A 22,274-nucleotide genomic window follows, 5' to 3' on the forward strand; every position below is an offset into this window, starting at 1 on the left:
AAATTTTGAATGAGTTGAAATAGTCCACTTTATAAGATTTGAATGCTTTTCAAGTCATTTTAAAGTAGCTTTAGTCGATTTTTATAGTTTTGAAGCGATATATTTTTATATGTTCTTGTATGATTAGTTTATTTTATTAAATATTCAAAAATCGTCTAAAATTATTTTAGTTTTACTTAAAAAATTAATTTTGTCTGAATTAGTATCTTATGTTTTGAGTCCTTGATTTATAATTGAGTTAGATATTTTACCTTGTTAAAATTAGAAGCTCGTTAATTAATTGATTAATTCATCTAATCTAAATTTTTGTCAAATTCCATAAATTAAATTAAATTTGACTAGTTCCTAAAATCCAAAACATAACTCATTTCCATAAACCCATCAAAAATGCAAATTTTTGGCCAAATTGCATCAGCCATTTACTTGAAACTTCCAGCCCATCCACTCTAATAAAATCTCAGACCCAATTTGTTTATCCAAAATGTTTGCTCCAATTCCCAGGCCCAACCCAAATTCCCCTTTAAACCTCGACCCGGCTCAAGCTTTCCTTTCACAAAGAGAGATCCTACACCGTAAACATCGTTGAAGCGTTCCTAAACGCGTGCTGTAGCAAAAGACAGCGACCCCAGGGTCGTCTTCTCCTCCATGCGCTGAAAAGTTAGAAGGGAGTCGCTCCATCAAGAACAATGATCGAGACACGACCCCAAACCGTGTGGTTGGGGTTGTCTTCCTCGCCAGTTGCTCGTACAATAGAGAAGATAAAAGCACCTGCAAAATCGTCCTCACAACAGCGCCTAGTCATCGTTGCTGGTCTTTGAAGGCGAGAGATGATGCCACTTCGAGCTTCAAGGGCGAGAAACTCATCCGAATCGTTCGCATCACTTTTTGCTTTTGATCTTGCCAAAAATGGTGACTTCATGGTACAAGAACCACTTTCTCTCGATCTGGGAACGAGGATTTGAATTTCGAAATTAAGGTGAATCTTGATTTTGCTCCCAATTTCTCTTCAGAAATTACACTTTGTCCTCGCTCTTTCCACCTAAAGTGTAGCCCTAATTCTTTTGCTATATAAGATCTCTTCATGATGGCTTCAGGGGGAGGGGTTTTTCTTTAAAAAAAAGGGAGAGAATTTGGTCGGAAAAAAAGGGTTGGGGATTTTAGTTGGAAATCCTTAGAGCAAATACCTAGAGCATTTTACGCAAAGATAGTATAATACATACTGAATATATATAAAAGAATCAGAAGGGAACTGATTTTGTTTGAGTTTGATAGTCTATTTGGATTTCTTGATCGCTGCTCGAGTCAGAATTTTGTTGTGGTTGTTGAAGGCGATTTCTCAGCTCGTTGTCCCTGTTTCGCTGCCCACAAGAAGGTAAACAACACCTACTTAGTAGTGAAGATTTTGGTCTCAAAAGTGATTTGATGATTAGGATTAAGATCGTATTTCTATTTGTTTTCTTTGGTTTTTGTGATCATTATGCTCGCCTCGCACTCTAGTTTGTTCTGTTGGGTAGTCATGATATTGTTATGTTCTTCTTTTTTTAAATTTATTAATTATGGTTCCTTCATGGGTTTGAATGGTGCCGAATGTATCTTTGTTGAAGTATGAAGATGAAGTGTTCAAGTAGAAGTTAGTTAAAGTAGGTAGAAGTCTATTAAAGAATAAGAAGGGTAATATAGTCATTTACATGTTAGTTAGTTACAACTAACTAATCTTATAGTTAGTTTACACAATATTCTAAATGAGAGTTGTATCTATATATATAGCTTTATCATCTATGTATGGTTTAACAGTTTTGTATGATAAATGAATCTGGACATTTTCCCCTCTACTCTTCTTCCTTTCTTCTTCTTTTTCTTCTTCATCTAAGTAAAGTCAGTTTACCAAAATAGTACCAGAGCAGGTCCCGTCTCATGAGATGTTGGGCCTCCAAATCAAATGCACCAAATGTTAAGCACTGGGCGTGAGGTGAGGTATCAAAGAATCACAAAAGTTTCACATCGGTGGTTAATGAGGTGGGTGAAATCCTCATAAGGCTTGGACAATCCTCCTCCATTTTAGCTAGCTTTTGGAGTGTGAGTTAGGTCTAAGACCTAATTTTACATGTCAACTAGACAGTGGAACCATAAGCTGACTGAGGCTCTTATTAAACTACAGTTCAAACAGAGTCAAACTGATTATTCACTGTTTATTAACAACTCAAAATAGGGAATCATTTCGGTACTTGTATATGTGGATGATATGCTTGTAACTGGAAGAAGCTTGAAGCTAATTAATAGAGGACACAAAGAGGGTCTTGCAACAATCATTCAAAATGAAAGATTTAGGGGAACTAAAATAATATTTGGGCATTGAGTTCACTAGATATGCTAATGGTATCCTAATTCATCAGAGGAAGTATACTCTTGAGTTAATTTCTGAGATTGGTATGACAACAGTTAGACCTGCAGTCACACCTATTAACATGAATGTCAATCTTACTTCCAAATAGTATGATGATCATATAAATCAACAACAAGCAGAAGTTGTTGATGATCCTTTGATAGATCAGACCAAGTACCAAAGAGAGATAGGTAAGTTGTTATACTTGAATATGATAAGACCTGATATATCATTTATTGCACAAAATCTAAGTTAATTCTTGCAAAAACCAAACAAATCTCACATGGATGCTGCATAGGTGGTCAGATATCTAAAGCAACAACCTGAACAAGGTTTTCTGTTATCAAGTAACTCAAATGATCTAGTAACTGCATATTGTGATGCTGATTGGACTTCATGCTCAATAACTAGAAAGTCTATCACAGAGTATATGGTGAAGATTGGCAAATCATAAGTATGTTGGAAGTCTTAGAAACAAACTATTGTATCTAGAAGCTCAGTTGAAGCTGAGTACAGAAGCATGACTGCAACTGTTTCAGAACTAATATGGTTATGGCTTGATGAAAGAAATAGGTATCAATGTTCAGTTTCCAGCAAAAATATATAGTGACAGCAAGATTGCTATTCAAATAGCAGCAAATCCAGTCTATCATGAAAGAACAAACCATATTGAAATTGATTGTCACTTTATAAGAGAGAAGTTACAACAAGGTTTGATCAAAGTGGATTATGTTCATACCAAGGAACAACCTTCTGATGCTTATACTAAGGGTTTGTCCAATTACAACACAATCATCTTCTATCCAAGCTTGTAGTGTTAAACATTTTTTCCCCTCCCATCTTGAAGGGGAGTGTTGAAGTATGAAGATGATATGTTCAAGTAGAAATTAGTTAAGGTAGTTAGAAGTCTATTAAAGAATAAGAAAGGTAATATAGTCATTTACATGTTAGTTAGTTACAACTACCTAATCCTATAGTTAGTTTACAGAATATTCTAGATGAGAGTTGTATCAATATATATAGCTTCATCATCTATGTATGGTTTAACAGTTTTGTATGAGAATGAATCTGGACATTTTTTCCTCTACTCTTCTTCCTTTCTTCTTCTTCTTCTTCTTCTAAGTAAAGTCAGTTTACCAACAAACTTGTTATGGTAAATCTAGCTGTTGTTGAATATGATTTGGAATTATTAGTTGGTGTTCTTCAAATGTATGGCCAAAAATCTGTTTATGTCTTGTCGTGGGAAGAAAATGACTCACTTGGCGTTACAGATTATTTATTGTTCACTGTTTTGGCTTTGCAAAAAAAAATGATCGTCTGTGAATGTTATCATCTTCTTTTATTTCTAGGTATAGGTTTGTTTTGGTGTTGTTTAATGGTCAAAAACCTAAAACTTTGGTCATCATTGATGTTAACCTTCACCCTTGTATTCGTCTTGTGATAGAATATTTTCTTTTGTGGTTCTTTATAGTGTCATGCGGATGCTATTTTTATTTGGATAAAATTAATAATGTGTTCTTAGCATATCTCCATGTGTTATGTGAGTGGGTCATTATTTATATCCGTTTATCATTCATATACTTGATTTTGCCTATAGTTATTTAGATGATGTCCAGGTCTGGTTTGAATATTTTTTTTCAAAACTATGGTATACAATTTTGATCTTGGTTGGTTTAAAATACCTCAAGTAAATTCGCGCTACTTTTCCTTGGATACTTTCCTTGGATACGGGCCGCATATAACATGTCATAGTCCATATTTGTTCTCATTTTGTGTTTACTCCTTTGGGATAAAATGAATCTGTCTTCTTTGCCTATTAGATTTTTCTGCAAACCTTATACGAGCTTCTAGCTTGTTACTTCGATAGATTGTGAGTTGCAACATTGTGAGAGTGTCCATTCTTTCAGCTTCACTTTTTTAGCATGCTTCTCTAATTGTTAAAATTAGTACACTGTTTCTTCATTAAATTCTCCTGTTAAGTTTGTTTGATGCTTTAAGGTTCATAATCAGTAGTAAGTTTGGTTGCCTGATGACCCTTCCATTTTTATTTTTTTTTATTTTTTAAGCACACATGCTAAGATTTCTGCTCTTTGTTAAAGCCACTATAGTGAAGTTATTACTGTTATCATTATCGTATATTTGTTTTCCAACTAGTGTTGAAAACTTTTTGCTTTGAAAATGGTGCTATTATATGCTAGAAACTCATGGTTAGTTGATAATACTTGGTATTAGAAGCTAAGTTTATTTTCTTAATTTTGTGTCTTACTAAGTATGATCTTATTTTTAGGGACCTTGGAATTAGCTTTGACCTCGAAATTAATTAGTTAAAATTGTGTGTTGCTTCTGGTGATAGTCAAATAGTAGTATTTATCGTATATTTCTATTTTATATTAAACAATTCAGTTCTTACTTATATCTCCGTTATATTTGTTTTCATGTGACACCCATTTTGAGTCTCCGTGAACTCTGCATCTTATGCATTTTTCTATTTTTGCCTCGGAGGCCCCATTACGCATTCTTTGAGTCAAGCCTACTCTTTGAGAATCGAAGAACAAATCCCATAAATCGGCAAACAGGTCCCAAAATTGAAAGTATACGGACCAGATCAAGAAGTTGAAGAATTAGGCCTAACAGTTTTTTAGTGTTGCACTTTGTATTTTTGGGTCTAAGACCTTATCTTTTGTCATTAGTGTTTTGTTAGAATTATAGACAAGTACTAAAGTGAAATTGGCCAAAAACCAAAAAACAATTGGGGTCCAAATACCGGTCCAGACAAACAGAAACTGGATTTGGATCCAACTCTCTCTCTCTTGCTTTAGTCGCTCATTTACTTTGTTGTTGATTGTCGTTAGTATTAGGGTTAATAGATGCAAATTCCCACAAGAAGCTACTTTTTAACAATTCAAAACTAAATCAATTAAGTATAATTGGATTTAAATAATAATACATAAATTTTACGACTTACCAAAGATTTCACTTAGATAGTAGGCTGATATTTCATTTTAGCAAACTCTAAATAAAATTTAATTCAAATAAACTTAAATTGTTAGTCAAACAAGTTAGTTGTCGGATAATCGCAAGTTAGTGAATATTTTAGTTAAAAACCTTCCTAAAATATAAATATGAGTTTCTGAACGCCCTTTTAATTTTTTTAAGGCTTCTGTTTAAATTGGTTGAAAACTTAGTTTTCTTAATTTTTCTTAAAAAATTAAGTGGCGTCTCTCAAAAAGTCAAATACATATAAAAATATTTTTCCGAAATAAAATAGAAATGGGGACTCTGATGGAGGATTTGAAGGATTCTAACCTTAAAACTAAATTTATTTGACTATGTGAAATAACTGTCTATTTTTTTCTTTGTCGTATTATATCAATTGTTGCATTTTCATGGCATATCATACTTAGTCAAACGACAATGGTTTATTTATCACTTAAAGGACGATTATGCGTGTTCGCAGTCGTTCATTAACCAAATTCTTTCTAGGGGCACCCTGATGAATGTAGTTGGCTACTTGATAGTCAACGGTCATAAACTGTCTCAGCCTAAGTGGTCCGCTTGGGTCACCCCTTACACTACACATAAAATCAACTCCTTGTCAAACTAAGATAGAGCAAAACCGAATCTCAAAAGTAGCGCATTGACCTAAGATGACCCAACACCCAAAGAGTGCTGGGCCCATTAGAGAGACCGCCCTGAATTCAAAGAGCCCACAACTCGATCGGATGACCATACTTATATGCTATTTGAAGAATGCTTGTGTGTTTAATGGATTATTGTGTTTTGGGGTGGGGTGGGGGTGGGGGGACAACTAACTATTTGTATGTATTTGTGATGTCAAATCAATTATTAAGTTTCAAAATGGTCACCGAGACGCTCGATATTCTTCGTGTGTGGTGGAACAACCTCAACGACTGTCAAAAGAGAGAAATCTCGATTCACTTGGGACACCTATCTTTGATAATGGACTTCAAGGTTTGACCCATATTTTCGAGGTAATTATACGGTTCTGGAATGACAAAATGATGATATTCCAATTTGGAGATGTCGAAATAACACCAACAATAGAGGAGATAAAAGATTATTTGGATTCCATCGGAACATCTAGCAAGAGGAAAAAACATCCAGATCATCACATCCTGCTACCAGATAGGCCGAATAGTCTAGAACTGAAGGACATGTTAGTATTAGTAAACGCAAACTGGTTGGATACTAAAAGTGTATCGTTGATGAGATTCTTTGAAAGGTGGGAACATGATAGCTATTTCAAAAAAATTCCGAACGAGTTCTACAATCATAGTACTTGGAGACAGACTCAGACGATCGCGTTCTCTGCATGCCTCTTTGGACAATGGTATTCCTTCTGGATGAACATAATGAGATTGATACTAGGATTGTGATAGTTGTAGATGTCATATTTAGAGGGATTAGTAAAGAAGAAGAAGCAAAGAAACACTACAGTTTGACCCTAATTATTTTGGCGGACATCTATCAATCTACGAGTTTGAGTAAGAATAGATCTCCATTTTTCCAAGGATGAAACATTTTGATTCAGTGGTGGATGATGGAACATTTGTGTAAAAAAGACGACACACAGCAACAGGAGTTGTCCAAGACAACCCAGATGATTCCGCTTGACAACTACGAGCTTTATCTAATCATCCAAATTTTCCCAATTCACACCACGAGGGATGCATGGGCGAAGGTATTCTATGACTTGAGATAAGGAGACATATACATTGGATGTTTCAAAACTTCATGTTAGAAAAGATAGCGGCTCGGGGGGCCAAACGTCCTTTTTTGTCCTTCTCAGGATCAGAGGAATGCGACCATACAATCCAAGGAGGATCATGCGGCAATTTGGCAGAAGACAAATCATACCTGTCCAAAGGGATACTGACGCCTTTGTCATTGATAACAATGGGTGTGTTAAAATACCTTTCGCAAAAAACCATCTTCCAGGAATGGGCTGGAGGGTCAACATGGAAGGAAATATTGCTGAAAATAGGTATGAAGCAGGATATGTTGATGAGTACAAAACATGGTTGCAGGATGATTTGTGTGGTGTAGTGAACCAGATACCACGCATTGGTCGAGAAATTGAAGACGTCCAAATGAGGTCCACATCCACCCATATCATTTTTAGCAGGAATGAGACCAAAGGATAGGAATTTCAACGAAGGTAGCAAGAATACCAATCTAGAGAATTTTAAAGCAGAGGGCCTTAGCTCTGATTTCACAAGATTTAACCGATGTGAGGGCTTGTTTGATGCGTCTAGATGCAACCTTGGATGAGCAGATCAGCACTCTCTGGGTCGTGCTGCCGTCGTCAAAACCTGTGTTTTCTGAGCCATACGTGGTAACAAGCATGTACATTTTCCGCGAGGAGGCAGAAAAAGCAAGAGGGAGAGCGGGACCTTCAACTTTCTGATTCCCTTGTGTGGGATTGTTTTCTAATTTGTATTTGTAATGTATTCCCCTTCCCGCAAAATGTATCCCATTTTGATTAAAACTTTGTAACGAATTCTATAATTATTTGTGAAGCATATTTTGGTGGGTGCAATAAGCTGTTTTAAATGATGCAATACATCCTTCAGATCGCTAGGCCTAACCTTGGCACAAATGGCCACATACATGATTAGGACGCGATGTATGTGTTTTTACCTATTTATGTGATATGTTTCTTTGAATAAGTGCATCGGAAACCCACTCCCTATCATAAATTTTGAGAAATATACAATAGTCACTATTACTAAATATTCGACCAAATTTCTCGAGTCTTAAGTTTCTCGGCAAAAAGTGAAATCCTATCTCCAGATTCTAAAACACTACTCTACCATCTCAGGAAAGATGAGATCACAACTGTGGACAATGGAAAGAAAATCCAGACTTAACCAACCGAAGAGGAGATGATCGACATACAGAGGCAATACGGAAAGTGCCTATATGACATATTGTTTCCTACCGAGAGCCCAGAGTTTGATAGAATTGAAGAAAGTTATGAGGAAACGATCACCCGCAAACCTTCTCTTGAAGGACGCATGGTATAAGGGGACCAAAAAGTCACTCTCGAAGCATATCCACAAGAATATTGAACATGGATGGAAGCCATTTTATGCGCCTTCATTTTCAAGCACTAACGGACTAGGCGTATGTTGAGGCCCATTGAGAGAGCATCTTCCCAAGTGGGATCAGGGACACCCGCAAGACTTGTGAGTGTCATTGCAACTATGAAAGACATATAATAGAGGACTACACAGAGTTTAAGAATGCGGTCCGCCGTTTGCTCGATATGGACAATATTTCTAATAGTTGGGGTGACGACATCATCATCACATGTGATGAACCGCGGCTCGACATATCAGTCACTAAGAAGACTATATTCTACGTTGCTTATTCACACCTTTCAAGAAAACAATGTTGGAGGTCTATTATGAATTGGTTCGAAATGGAGTCTTCACCCCTTTCTATAAGGACGTGGATGTGTTATATTCCCTTTGGTTCGAAGTTAAAAAACTTTGCCCCTATCCCATTGAAAAATGTCTTGCATTCCACCACAACATGGAATGCCTTTCAGCATAGGAAAGATTTGAGTCGAATATGTTCTTGGTGGCTGATGAAATAGAAATAAGAAGAACGACTGATATGAGGCTACCTTTATCTTTTAAAACCTTGTTTATTTTCCATTTCCTTGTAATCGTTAAAAATAAATGAATAAAAAACAAGTATTTCCTTTACTTGAACTGATAGGGCCTGAATTTTCCTTGTGAGATACGTAGGCAGAGTTTCAAGGCTCAGCCCTATATTTCAAAATTTTCATTCTCCCATTTTTATTATACAAGGAAATGTGAGGCTCAAACCAACAGACGTCAAATAGATGCAGCAAGAAGACCGTAGTTCAACGTAATTTAACTTTTTCTGAGACATCCTCCAAATTAAAACAAGCAAATTCCTGCTTATTCAAAAAATCAATTTCCCCTTTACTCGTGGTTAGCATGTCCTCAAACGAAACAATTTATGTGGGTTATTTGTTCTTTGTGTGATATCTTGCATTATGTATTTTGAACTCAAACTAACAAATTTTCCTTTGAGTTATTTTCCTTTACAAGTACTTACGTACTTGTTTGTGTTGATTTAATAGGATGATAATCCGTACTTCACTAGATCTAAAGGGATCACAGATTCCTTTCCCGACCAAAGTTCAGATAAGGAAAAAGCAGTAATGGGGGACAACAATGAATAAATCAGTCTTACTAATGTTGTGGTGGCTCAACCCACCATAGCGGATCATAATGAACTGATTATGCAACTGATGCAACAAATTGCTGAGATGAAACTTGAAATACAAAGGAGACAGGATTATCATGCCTCCACCAGATTTTACTACCAATGCTACTACTGATGGAAGGTCTCCTCTATACTTACCCTCTTTAAACATGTATCCGACTCAGATTTCGTCGTCTACTCCTGCTCAAAATCCTCAGTAATAAACGTGACTATACAAAATCCTCAATACGCATCCGCCTCATACCAAACCCCACCCCCTCATCAAAATAATATTCCCAAATACCACCTCCCTCTCAAAGTTCCCATCACCAAACCGCTTCACTCCCACAAAACAAAAATGCACTTCATTCCTAATCACCTTTCCAACATCAAAATCAACACACTAACCCACAAACCTTCCCACAAAATTACCAAGCTACTCAAAACTCCCCAAGTCCCTCTGTAGCTCCACCCTTACCTAGAAAAGCTACTTTCTGAATTCCTGTTCAAAATGAACATGACGTGAACAATTTTGAGCTCGACAATTATGAGAAGTCAGAAAGAGAGTAGAGGTCAAAAGAAAACTCCGCGAAAATAGACATAAAGGAGGAGATCCGAAGAGAAATGAAGGGAACTTTAGTGCATACCTGACGCCACTGGTTTGAACTACGAAGACTTATGCATTCATCCGAATCTATACCTCCCTAAAGGGTTTAAGATGCCAAAGTTTGACATGGAGTAACAGGAAATCCCTTAGCGCACCTGAGGTCTTTCGGTGACCAACGCGTAGGAGTTGGGAGGGATGAAACTATGCTAGTGCGGCTTTTTAGCTGAAGTTTGAGCGGGGAAGCTTTGGAATAATTTACATCTCTAAGACCAGGCAGTGCCTCAACTGGAATGCTCTAGCTAAGGACTTCATCAATCGGTTTGCCTGCAATGTAGAGATCATCCCTAATCGTTATTCCTTAGAAAAGATGAAACAAAAATTCAACGAAAGTTACAGAGAGTTTTCGTACAGGTGGCACAAGGAAGCAGCTAGAGTACAACCTCCTATGTCTGAAAAAGAAATATTTGAAATGTTTGTGTGGGTACAAGAGCCCGAATACTATGATAGAATCTTGTTGCTCATTGGATCAAAATTTGCTGATATAGTCAAGGTAAGTTAGACTATCGAGGATGGGTTGAAAATCGGGAACATTGCTCGTGTTGTTGCATCGTCCAGATCATGATATTTGTTGAAAAAAAAAGAGAAGATGTTTTTGTTGTCTCTTACGAGGGGAGGAAGACCCCCAGAAGATCATCATCCTAACAAGGTCGTGCTCGACGTTCCCAGAATTCTTACTAGGCATGCTATACGTAAGCTGGTTATCCAAATACTCCTCCTCCCATCTACCAAAATGCTACCTCCACATACCAAAATGCCCCCCTCCGAGTTACCAAAATCCATCTCTCGTTTACAAAAATTCTCCTCCACTTTACCAACTTTCATCCCTCGTTTACAAAAATGTTACTCCTAACTGTGCCAATGTCATCAAACTATAGAGCACCCCCCACCCAGTATATCAAGTCCAAGCTCCACTCTACCAAAATACCCCTCCGAATTAACAAGTGGCATTCTCAAATTATCAAACAAATCCTTATCGAAGAAACCAAACTCCCCGTCCAAATACCCAAAATCATAAACAAATTCCTCCTCCCCAACAAGTCAATTGTGATCCCCTCGACCCATATTCGAGAAGCCCCACCAGAAACTTTACGTGCTCGTTGAAAGTCAAACAAAGTTGTACGAGCGACTGGCGACGGCTGGATACGTTCACCTTGTGGGGCCCAAGCTAGTGGATACTAGTTCCAAATTCGATAGACCCAATCAAAGGTGTGCATATCACTCCAATAGCGTTAGAGACGGTACTGAGAACTGTATCAGCCTCAAACACAAGATTCAAGTTATTATCGACCAAGATTTGGTTTCACTTCAAAAAGTCGCGCCTAATGTTAACACCAATCCTTTTTTGAATCATGGAGGAATCAATATCAACATGATAGAGACGGATGATGATTGGTGCATGAGAAAGGCGATAGTCCCGATTGTTCATGACGACCTGGAAAGAGCAGTGTCTTAGCTAAGTATCAACGAGAAAAAGAAGTTCGTAATTTTGACGCCTGCAAAGGCTGTAGCCTTAGTGCCAGTAAAATCTCCCACTAGGCCGAGGTTTGTGATCGAAACCGCTTCAGCTTAGGGTATGACCAGGTTTGACAGGTGTTATACTCCAGAAATGTTGTCCCATAGAGAGAAAAATAAATACCAAGGAAAGAGGCTGATAAGTAAGCTGATGAATTCTGGAGAAAGATGCAGTCCAAGGATTATTTGATTGTCAAGCATTTGGAAAAAAACAAGCCTAGATTTCTATGTGGACCCTGTTAATTAGTTCACAACTACATATGCATGCCTTGATGAAGGCTTTGGATGATATGTATTTGCCCATGGGCACCAACAGTGACAATGTAGTGGCCTGATCAACCGGGTCATCCGAGGACATCGGATCAGCTTCTGTGATCAAAATTTGCCCTTCAAAGAAAGGATGCACAACAAAGCCTTGTATGTCATTGTCATATGTCGATAAAATATTATAAACCATGTCTTGCTAGATAATGGGTCTGGTCTCAACATTTATCCGTTGTCGACTCTGAAGTAGTTAAGGTTTGATTTTGGGAAGCAGGAACAAAACCAAGTTAATGTGAGAGCCTTTGATGGGGTGTAGAGAGACACACTGAGAGTGGTAAATCTGTTCATTCAGATGGGTCCTGCAGAGTTCAACGCTAAGTTTTAAATCATTGACATGGAAACTAGTTACAACCTTCTTCTGGGGAGGACGTTCATCCACATGGTTGGGGTTGTGCCTTCTACTCTTCACCAGATGATGAAGCTCGTTTGGAATGATCAAGAATTGGTTATTAAGTGTGAAGGGAGTCACTCCGGGAGGTAGGCGCTAATTATTGACAAAGTCTCACGAGGCACCAATTTCTATATGGTGGAGCTGGTAAATGTCACCAACGAGGATTCGACCCCACAACCTCATATGCCTTCTGTGTACAAATTGATCGCCACATTGATGCTGCAGAATTAGTTCGAGCCAGGTTTTGTATCGGAATGGAATTTCCAAGGAATTGTTGAGCCTATTCAAGTTCTGTCAAAAGAATGAGATATGTTTTGGGGTATGTCCCCTTAGATGATGAGGTGAAGATGAAGAAGGACGATGATCAAGCATTGATTAGGCCGATCCCTAACCTGTACCAATCATTCCAGTCTATGAGTACGCCGAACTTTATGGCCTCATAGAAGGAATTTACGACCTTTTCGAAGAGATTGATGCTATCATAGAGGAAGAGGTCGAGCTAGTTTGTATTCGTGATGCTGAGCCTGGAGAGCACCTGCAGAACTAGACTTCTACACAAATCTTGATTCCCCAATCATCTTGGTAGAGGACATTGTTTGTGCATGTTTTGAAAATCGGTGGTAGTCCAGAAAAGGCTCGAGACCCACTATTTTTCTTCTTCTTTCATTGCTTGAATTTTAAAATCCCCCCCCCCCCCACCAGAATGTTTAAAAAGGCAACATGGTCCTTTGCCATGACCAAAGTTTGTATTGTTTTTTGTTGAATGAAAGCCTCTTTTATTAAAAACTTGTTTATTTACTTATCTACTTTATTCTACTTTTCTAACATTGTCTGTTTATGATTTCAGTAAGATTAACTTTAAAACTGCAAATGTCATGTCATGTCACAAGCTGAACAAACAAAATGAGGCAGGTAATGACGAGGGTGAAGAATATGAAGAAGAAAATGAGGAACCGGAATATGTTGCTAAGGAATTTCGACAGTTCAAAAATCAGCATAAGTCGTATCTGGAAGAAACATAAACTGTGAATCTGGGATATCGATTTGAGTATTATCTCTTTTAGAGAATGGCTTTGAGTAATAATCTCAAACCACAACAAGAGTTATGTTTTTAAACATATAGGCTGAGTATTTTGAGAATAGTATTGAGCACCGATACGAGGACGAGTTTGAGTCCAGATAACGAAAGTTTCTCCATACACCATGTTGCCAACGTGGGTAGAAATAATTATAATTTTTAGATGATTCCTTAATACTTTTTAGCATAGACTAGTGGATCCACTTATTTGAGAGGTCTTATAACTTGACAAAACATAGGATAGTTTTGGCAGCATAAACACGATATTGTATCATTACATAGCTCATAGTGATGGTTATTGGTTACAGAAACTCTCACAGAGTTATTTTTTTTAATATATATATAATTGAGTTGGCATTGTGTTCTTTAATATACTAAGTTGCGTTCTACTATTTTGAAAACATTCTGTATATTACATGTGTATTGCTGCTTTATATTAAGTTCAGTATCCAGAGTCGAGTATCTTATCTTTGAGGTGAGTATTAAATCTTTGAGTTGAGTATATAATCGTTGAGTTGGGTGTCTTATTCTTTTCTTGAGTTGAGTTGAGTTGAGTAAGTTTGAGAAGAGGTAAGTATGTTTCTTGTTTATTAAGTTCAAGTTTATGTTATACTTTAGGATTCCCCTTACATGCTCGTGCATTTGACGTATTGAGCCATTTGGCCTTCATCCTTTCATGATGCAGATACATATACGATTCAGGGTCAGGAACTTCGTATCACCACATGGAATTTAAGTTAGCTATGATGAGCCTTCTTGCTTCCGGTGTGTTCCACTTTTACATTCAGTCATATAAGTTTTTCGGAGGTCGTGGGTCTTGTGGTGACTTCCATCTTTGTCATTTAGAGACTCCATAAATAGACAATAGAGTTCCAGAAGTCTGTTCATTTATTTTGTTGAATATTTTAAAGACTTAAGTTGCCATGACAAGTTGAACATATGATTTTATTCTGAGTTGTTCATTTGAGATAAAGATTTGCAAAGTTGAATTCTTGAATTTTATTCATTTTTTAAGGTACGTATGCTTGAATATATATATATATATACGTATACATATATATACATACGTATACATACATATACATGTATATACATATGCATATATATACATGTATATAATTTTACAAATAAAATACATACATTAATAACAGGAGAAGACCCAAATAGTGGATTAGTAGCCTTACAACGAAATGAAGTAATAAAACTAGAACAATATAGTATAAGTAATTGGTATTATATAAAGAAATTCTTAAATGATTATTTCTATTATTGTACAATTAGTGGAAATGTCTTTGATCAAGATTTAGGCAAAAAGTTATTTAACAAACTACCAAGAGCTTTAGGAAGAGAAAGTGTTTTATCTATATAGTATCTATATATATTATGTGTTCCATCCATTTGCATAGCTGCAAGTGGTTTTTCTAAAGTTTTTATTAATTCTATAGGTACAATTTTTTTTTATTTAAAATACTTTTGGTGCATCCTTAATCTATTAATTCTAAAGTCTCTATTTCATATTTTCCGATTTGAATTTTGCTAATATTTTAACAGTATTTATATTTGTATCTTCATTACATATTAAAGTATTAGATTCTTCATTCATTAATTCTTGATTATCTAGTGGTAGTTCTTGTTCAACATTTTTTCCTTTTTCTAATCTTACTATTCTTTCTTCTAATTCTTTAACTTTTGCTTCTAATACTAATACTTTTAAATTTATTAGAGGTTCATTTGTACGTACCTCTTTCCTTTTTTGAGTTATTGTTCCTCATTGTGTTTCTATACAACTTATACATCCTTCTATAAAACATTTATTACATTTAGCTCTTTTCTATTTACTTGGATACCATTTACACCAATTACATAGATTGTTGTCTAATCCTGTATATTTTTTAAATACTTGTTCAAAATTCTATAAACCTGCCTATAAGATGGATAAGATATGGGTAAGAGATCTAAATATAAAAGTAGATTTGTCTTTGGACTAGATTTCATACTATATAATAAAGGAGGAACTTTAATAACAAAGGACGGGATACTTTTTATGAAAAACATTACTTATACTTCTGTCTAAACTGATAAAATTAATACTAAAATAAGACATAAAGAAAAATGTTGTGAGAATTGCGAAAATAACATACAATATACTAAAACGGAATGTAATACATTATATGAGAATATACTAGAAATATATAAAGAAGATGAGATAGTTAATAAAAACTATGTTCTAATAGAAATGAAAACAGAATTATATAATTTTAAGACAGGAATTCAAAATATAGGACAAATAAAGAACCAACGAGATCTAGATAATATAGTAAAATTTTTAGATCAAATAGAAATAATAGGAGAAAAACCTTTAAAACATTGAGAGAATAATCACATGGTATGCAAGTTAGATATAATAAACCTAGAATATATAATAAAAACAGCCTCAATAGAAGCTATAAATCAAGATTTAGAAGATTTTAGAATACAAATTAAACAACTATTAGAATTAGGAGTAATAAGAAAATCTACTTCAAAACATAGATCCACAGCATTTATGGTAAGAAATCGTAGTGAAATAGTTAGAGGAAAAGCTAGAATGGTTATAAATTACAAAAGACTAAATGATAATACTAGAACAGACAGTTATAAATTACCAGACAAAACAGAGTTAATTAATAGAATCCAAGGAAAAATGATTTTTAGTAAATTTGATTGTAAGTCAGGATACTGGCAGATAAAAATGCATCCAGATAGTATAGAATGGGCAGCTTTTACCTGTCCTGAAGGACATTTTGAATGGTTAGTTATGTCATTTGGGTTAAAAACCGCACCTCCAATTTTTCAAAGAAAAATGGATCAAATATTTGGGGAATATAAAAAATTTGTTTTAGTATAAGTAGATGATATTTTAGTATTTAGTAAAGATATAAAAGAACACTTAGGACATTTACAAACAGTTTTTAGGTTATTTATTAGTAATGGAATAATAATTAGTAAAAGGGAAATAGAATTATTAAAAACTATATAAACTTTTTAGGAATCACTTTAGGAGAAGGAAAAATTAAACTACAACCTCATATAGCTAAAAAAGCTCTAGACATGCCAGATAAATTAAATAATTTAAAAGATTTACGAAAATTCCTAGGAATAATTAATTATGCAAGACCACTTATTAAGGATTTAGGAAAAGTAGCAGGACCATTATATTCTAAGACAGGAACTAAGGGACAAAGAAATTTTAATATTGAAGACATAAAATTAGTACAAAAAATAAAAGAAAAAATAAAAAATATTCCTGATCTTAATATACCATTAGAATCAGAGTAGAAGTTTTTACCGGCTACCGTTTGAACCGGACTAGCTGTATCTTTATCCGATACAGTGGATTTATTTACATTCAGAGGGGAATGTTCACCCATCTCATCCATTTTTCTTGGGGATGGAGAACCCAGTATGTTGGTCTGAGTGTTTTTAGTCTTCAAATCATTCTCCATTTTTGCAATTCTTTCTTTGAGCTGGAGATTTTCTTGTAATAAAATCTCATTTTTGTAATTTAATCAATGATCACAAAATATAATTTTGTCTGTGTCTTTTTGAATATGGTATTGAGGAATTTTGTCTGGATTCTTTTTAAGAGAGGGAGAGATATAATAGTTTGGACTTAAAACTCCCCTAGCATAATCTAATGCTTCAGTAAAATCATTAAATCCTTTAAAAAGTGGTTTAGAAACTCCTTTAATAGATTCTAAAACTTCTATCCATGTTTGAAAAATTCCATTTATCTTACCATGTATAACAACTTAATTTTAAACTTATTTTCTTTAATTTTAGTAGAAAAATAATATCCTAAGGCATTTAATCATTCTATTATATTCATAAAATTAATTTGTAGGTCATCTATATTTAAATTTTCTATTCCTATTTCATTAATTAGTTCTTGTCCTTCTGAATTAGAAGAATCTTCTTCTTTGTTATTCTCATCTATATTAATGCTTACTATAGAGTAAATACTTTCATTATCTGACATGTATTCATCTACATTTAATAATGCTTCGTTAAATTTTTCTACTAATTGAGCATTGCTAGTCTTTGCATTATATCTTTTAGGACAAGTATTTGCTAAATATTCTATACTTCCACATGTAAAACATTCTAAATTTATTTTTATAATTTCTATCTGTTCTATATTTTCTAACATGTCTGTCCCTATTTAAATATGGTTTTCTTGCTGAAGATTTTCTAAGAAAATATCCTTTTTTATTAATAGGACTAGGATTAAGGAGTACTAATCCTAATAGGACTATGATTAGTACACAGTAAATACTAATATTATTTAATACTATTTATTTAATACTATCTGTTATTACCCCCCCTCAAGCTGAGCTGAGCGGAAGCGAACAGAAGCTTGGAACTGAGGTAATCGTGCTGTCGGCTCGGGAGAGGCTTGGTGAGAATATCAGCCGGTTGTTCTTCAGTAGGTACATACTACACAGCCATGGTGCCGACCTGAACTTTATGGCGAACAAAGAGACAATCGGTATCAACATGCTTCATTCTGGTGTGTAGGACGGAATTCTTGGCCACACAGATGGCTGATTTGTTGTCACAATAGAGAGCAGGAACAGTGTGAGTGGCGCGGAGTTCGTGAAGAATATATGTGACCCACATGGTCTCAGCAGCAAAAAGAGCAAGGGCGCAGTATTCAGCTTCAGTCGAGGACCGAGAGACCTTGGGTTTTTTTTGTACACCAGGAGATCAGGTTCGGCCCCAAAAAACGAGAAACCCCGATGTAGATTTTCTGTCATTTTTATCATTCGCCCAATCTGAATCTGAGAAACCCTGAAGCTCCAAGTCCCCAGGTCGAATGAGTAAACCACGACAAAGAGAGCCAAAAATATACCTAAGAATGCGTTTTAGAAAATGGTAATCATGTTCACTTGGTTGATGCATGTGCTGAGCAACTCGGTTGACAGCAAACTGGATGTCAGGATTGGTAATGGCCAGATACTGTAAAGCCCCAATGAGGCTGCGGAAGTGGGTGGTATCGGCAAAGGGGGTGTCGGCTCCATTCGTAGACGAAGAGACTGCCATCAGTGTTGGTTGACTGGTGCATTTTTCCAGTCCAGCTTTCTGCAACAGATCTCGAGCATATTTTGACTGATGAAGAAGTAAGCCGCTGCCTGTCCGAGAAACCTCCATTCCTAGAAAATAATGTAACGGGCCAAGGTCCTTCATTTTGAAGGTAGTATGCATAGCTCGAGTGACATCCTTAATGAGAGCTGCAGTAGAGCCTGTAATAATGATATCATCTACATAGACAAGAAGAATGACTGTACCATGTGCTGAATGTCGAGTAAACAGACTCGTGTTGTGTACACAACACGTGAAGCCGAGTCCCTGGAGGAACGTTTTCAGACGTGTGTACCAAGCACAGGGGCTTGCTTGAGCCCATACAGAGACTTTTGGAATTTGCAAACATGTTGAGGGAAGCGGGGATCAACATAGCCCGGTGGTTGCGTCATGTAGATAGTTTCATCAAGTATGCCATGAAGAAAGGCATTGGAAACATCCAACTGATTGATGAGCCAATTGTTGCGCACGGCGAGTGACAGTACCGGATGAATGGTTTCCTGCCAAATAACAGGACTGAATGTCTCGGAGTAATCAAGCTCATACTCCTGATTGTAGCCTTTAGCAACCAAACGAGCCTTGTACCTGGAAATACTGCCATCTGCATTGTGTTTAATTTTGTACACCCATTTACAGCCCACTGGGTGCCGCCCATGGGGCTTAGGTACAAGAACCCAAGTTTTCTGATCAGTCAAAGCCTTAAACTCGTCATCCATAGCGTGACGCCAATAAGCATTTTTTGAGGCAACAGAGCAGGTTGTTGGTTCACTATCGAGAAGGAGTGTATTTGGTAGTATGGTATCCTGAAAGGTTTTGGATTTAAAGATACCGGTTTTGCCACGGGTTAACATGAGATGAGTATTGGGGGTGGCACGGGCAGTGGTGATTCGGGGGTGGCCGGGAAGAACCCAAAATGGATCGGGCTGGGGATGTTATGGGTATGGGGTGGTTCGGGTTGGTTGTGAGTGTGGGTGATAGTTGTGGGTGTATTGTGGGTGACGGTCGAAGGGGTGAGGTGGGGTGGTTGGGTAGTGGGTGGAGGTGTGGGGCAAGGTGATGAGCGACCCTGTGAGTATGTTGGAAAAAGGGGAAGGACGCCAATGAATGATGTATTTGTGGAGGAGGAAATAGACTCGTAGGAAAATTCATTTTCGACAAATTTGACATGACGAGATATGTAGACCTTATGAGTTTGTGGGTCAAGACAGCGATAACCCTTAAAGGTAGGATAATAGCCCAAAAAAATACAAGGACGGGATCGGGGTTGTAATTTGTGGGTCATATGAGGGCGTAGCAAAGGGTAGACAAGACACTTAAAGACGCGGAGGTTGGTATAATTGGGAAGTTCTTGGTAAAGGACTTGATAGGGTGATTTGTTTGAGAGGGTGTGACTGGGCATTCTGTTAATGAGGTAGTTTGCGGTGGCTAGAGCTTCTACCCAAAAGGAGACAGGGAGATGAGATTGATGTAGAAGAGTAACCACCGTTTCAATGAGATGGCGATGCTTACGCTCATCCACCCCATTCTGTTCGAGAGTGTATGGACAGGAGGTTTGATGTATAATTTCCAGGGATTGCAGAAACTGGCCAAAGATGTTATTTACATATTCCTTTCCATTGTCACTTCGAAAAAGTTTAACATGAGAATTGAATTGTGTTTTGACCATTTATTCAAAAGCGACAAAGGTGGTGTATGCCTGTGATTTGCGTTTTAGTGGGTACAACCAAGTGTATTTTGTAAAATCATCCACAAACCAAATATAATAGCGAAAACCAGCAAATGAAGGAACATCAGTAGGACCCCATAGGTCAGAATGAATAAGTTGAAAAGGTGCAGTTGTACGCTTCTCAGATAAAGTAAAAGGTAATTTATGAGATTTAGCAATTGAACAGGAGTCATAATTATTTACATGAATGGAAGAAAAACCTAATTGAGACATTAAAGAATTTATGATTGGAGTAGACGAGTGACCCAGACGACTGTGCCACAACAGACTATGGCCATCAGCCGAAAGAGCTACCGGAGCCACAGGAACACTTTCTGAAACAGGGTGGGCAGACGAACTTGTGCCAGGAAGAATGTACAGACCATGCTCACAGGGGCCCTAAAAGATCACCCTCTTGGTAGTATTGTCTAGGATCTTAAAATCATTTGAGGTGAACAGGAGTGAGCAATTATTGTCTTTTGGGAATTGGTGAACTGAAAGGAGATTGGTTTTAATAGAAGGGACGTGGGTAAGGTTACCTAGGTGAAATATAGAAGTGGGGTTTTTAATGGTACCCGTGCCAGTGTGAGAAATATTAAGGGACTCACCGTTGCCATCAGTAATACCATTGAAGCCATGATATGGATTTGGAGCGTTAAGCTTGGATAGATCAGGAGTAACGTGCATGTTGGCACGAGTATCCAGCAACCATTCATAAGAGGGGTCGGCTTGAGATGCATAATTGGCATGGTTATCACTATTTCGGCTCTCCTCATACCGAAACCAGCAACGAACAGCGGTGTGTCCTGTTTTCTGACAGATTTGACAAGTTGAATGATCCCGCTCGTAAGTGCCCTGCCCGCCGCTGCCGAAGGAGTGCAGGCTGTTGTTGCTGCCGTGCTGCTGACCGTCGTACGGCGGACGACTGCCCTGCCGACCGCCGCGCCCGCAGCCTCTGCTTTTTCTGCCGTAGCCACCGCGACTCCATTGCCGGCCGCCACCACGCGCCCCGCGATAGTTCTGGCTTGCGGTAAGGGCGGTGGCCGGCTCCATAACAGTGGCTTCTCGGAGAAGAAGTTTGCTCTCCAGATCAACGTTGATTTCTTCACTTTTTATCCACGAGGAAAGAGTAGCCAGGTCAACAGGCGTTGGACTGATGCGAACCGCCTGTTTAATGGAGGAGTAAGCTGATGGGAGCCCCCAAACGACGCACATGACGAGATCTTTTTTTGGAATGATTTCATTCACGGTGTCGAGGGTTGTGATGATGGTGGAGACCTCATCTAAATACTGCGCCATAGTTTTTGTGCCTTTGGTAATTGTGTGGAGACGATCACGCAATTGAAAAATATGAGAGTGGAAAATTGATGCATAGCGTGTTGCGAGGTCCGTCCACAGGGCTGAAGCAGTTGTGTAGGATCGGACGTGTTTCTGAACCGTGGGAGAGATGACCGCAATCAAACATGATCGAATCTGGCCATCCACGGCTTTCCAGGCGGCATGGGCCGGATTGGTTTTTTCTGATTTGTCCGTGGCGGTGATGACTGCCAGCGGCAGTTCTGTGCTTCCATCGACGTATTTGAAAAGGTAATTGGCCTCAAGGGCTGTAAGAACGGTGATTTTCCATGTAGGATAATTTATGTATGATAATTTGTCGGGAATCAGGGCATGAAGATGCCTGAGAAGGAGTTTAAGGCCAGAAGGAAGTGGATCGAGAGGATCCACCTCGGTTGTCATGGCTGCCGCCACCCAAGAGAAGAGAGGGAACGATCGGTGCCCTTAAGAGAGAAAAAAAAAACTAGAGAAAAGAAGATCTAGGTTTTTTGGCTC

General features: G+C 37.3%; 1 long non-coding RNA gene across 3 annotated transcripts; it reads left to right on the forward strand.

Moving 5' to 3' along the window:
• The first annotated feature begins 554 nt into the window (after positions 1 to 554).
• On the forward strand, positions 555 to 13,988 carry LOC101261741 (uncharacterized). Of its 3 annotated transcripts, none has more exons than XR_011221458.1 (2): positions 555 to 1,372; positions 13,388 to 13,988. It is a non-coding gene; the product is annotated as an uncharacterized lncRNA (long non-coding RNA). The 3 variants fall into 3 exon arrangements; XR_011221459.1 differs by lacking the exon at positions 13,388 to 13,988 and adding an exon at positions 4,886 to 5,182 and having other exon boundaries at positions 585 to 1,372; XR_182347.5 differs by lacking the exon at positions 13,388 to 13,988 and adding an exon at positions 2,682 to 3,470 and having other exon boundaries at positions 711 to 1,372.
• The last annotated feature ends 8,286 nt before the right edge of the window (positions 13,989 to 22,274 follow it).

This window comes from Solanum lycopersicum, chromosome 1, assembly GCF_036512215.1.
Source record: "Solanum lycopersicum chromosome 1, SLM_r2.1".
Classification (NCBI taxonomy): Eukaryota; Viridiplantae; Streptophyta; class Magnoliopsida; order Solanales; family Solanaceae; genus Solanum; species Solanum lycopersicum.